This window comes from Austrofundulus limnaeus, unplaced genomic scaffold (genome assembly GCF_001266775.1).
Source record: "Austrofundulus limnaeus strain Quisiro unplaced genomic scaffold, Austrofundulus_limnaeus-1.0 Scaffold171, whole genome shotgun sequence".
Lineage (NCBI taxonomy): Eukaryota > Metazoa > Chordata > Actinopteri > Cyprinodontiformes > Rivulidae > Austrofundulus > Austrofundulus limnaeus.
This window is the reverse complement of record NW_013952573.1, coordinates 675,415-677,500: the sequence shown is the minus strand read 5'-3', so window position 1 is coordinate 677,500 and position 2,086 is coordinate 675,415. Positions and strand designations below refer to the sequence as shown.

At 34.4% G+C, this 2,086-nt stretch overlaps 1 protein-coding gene across 1 annotated transcript in view; it reads left to right on the top strand.

Annotated features, from left to right (window-relative positions):
* col4a1 (collagen, type IV, alpha 1) overlaps nucleotides 1–2,086 on the top strand; it is a gene marked incomplete in the record, with an annotated part of 65,375 nt that overhangs the window by 1,086 nt on the left and 62,203 nt on the right.

Here is a 2,086-nt window from a genome sequence, read left to right as displayed (position 1 = left end):
TCTCTCTCTCTCTCTCTCTCTCTCTCTCTCTCTATATATATATATATATATATAGTGTGTGTGTGTGATCAGAATCAGAAACGCTTTATTGCCATTGTCAGTAAATGAGTTACAGACTAAGAATTTACTGGTGTAATAAGCAAGGAGTAAAAGAGAACTAAAGCTAAGTGTTTGATTGATATATCAATTGTTTTAAATTTAATTTTACATTGGTTCATTCAATTCCATTTTATAAAACTTGTTGTGTTGATGCAATTATGAGTGGCAGCAGTCAGGTGTGCCTAATATTCCAAAATAACCATGAAGTATATAAATAATACAGAACTWAAAAGGTTACACAATTGTTTATACAATTACACAGTAATTGTACAAGAATAATTTAAATATTTCATTAGTGTCTGTATGAACTGCTATGAAGTTTTTCAAACTGGACTTGGTCTTGGCCTCATTTGAACTACCTTTATCAGATGGAGGCCATTCAAAGATATAACAGATAAGGGAAATAACCTTTATAAAAACCTACTTCAAAAGATCAGAGTTTTCACTTTAACTTTGTGGCAAGTTTAACTGAAAAGGCTGTTAAGAATTGATTGATTGATTTATTTTGAGGAAAGAGAATAAATCAAAGTTAGACTTCAGTCGAGAGGCGACAGACGTCACACTGGATATAAGCTGAAAGTCGTGCCTGCAAGATAAGAACCATGGGAGTCATCAAAAGTCAGCTTCTGGAAAAAAAGATCTGAGGTGTATTTTTCTTTTGTAAAAGTTCCTAACTGTTTACATAGATTTAAACTTATCAAGCCAACCAACAGGGAACACTCATTTAGTTTTTGCCTCAACTTCCAGGTTGACTCATCCAGGCGAAGGCAGGGGTCTTTATTTAGTGTCAGAATTATTTTAATCAGCTCACTAAACAGATCCTCRATTTTTGATGAGCTGAGCAAAAGCAAACAAACAAACTAAAACATGCAGATCCCAAACGAGATCCATAATTTAAAGGAGACATATGCTAAATGCACGTTTTTTGCATTTATAAACTATTTTTTGTGCAATTATAGTGTCTAGGAGTATAGAAAACTATAATTTATTCTGTCCAGTTACTGCAAATATATTTTTATATTATTTATGGGTCAAATTTTTCAGTTTGTTCAAAATCTGCTGTTGCTTATTTCATTTCATTGTTTATTTCGTCACACTTTTTTCTTCGGAACTACCATTGATGGTAATGTATTTCCGGCCAACTGGATTTCATAGTCCGCCATTTTTTTCCTCGCTTTGTGATTTTGTAGTTCATAGTGTCTTTCCGAATATGCAAGTTCAGAAGTCAAAATGTTCGGTTCTGGGGTGTGTAAACCAACATTATTATCTACATAGACTACCAGCGTCAGAGCTTCTTCAAAGTGCCTGGTTAAGTTTCATTTTTCAAGGAAATGGACCCACAACAGGGCGGAAAGTGCTTGCGGACAACATAGGATGAATGTTACAACAACAAGGGTGAGTTATGAACTGTAAATGTGTTTTAACTGTCTAATTTAGCTGTTTCTACCCTCTGTGTCGGAATATGAGGGGAGAAAGAACAGCTGTGTTTAATTTCCTTTACCGAACGGGTGCTCAGCACCATGTTTTACTTTCACTTCCGCCCCGCACTGTAATCAGCATGTCCGTGTTGTTTTTCTTTTTAAAAATGCTGGAGTGTTTCAAACTGTGATCTAAAGTTAATGTCATCTGTTTTAAATGCATTTTTTTTGCCTGGTGTTAAAAACGTGAGCAGCAGAATGAGGCAGAGAAGCTGAGCGCTGTGTGTGTGGAGTCCTCATAAGGATAGCAAGATGGATGTGTGTCTCCCCTTTTTTCTCTGTGTTGCTGTTTTTGCATCAAAAAAGCTGGGAACATTGTCTTTTTATGTAACAAAATATATTAATCATATGAATATGCAAATAAAAACAGAATATTTAGCACTAGATAAAATAAGTAATGATTTTTTAAAATTTATTTTAATTTAAAGAAAGGGCTGAAAGAAGAAATCCTGTGTGGCAGCACTTTATACAGCCTCATCAGACAAGGCTTAGTTAATAAATGTTTTTTT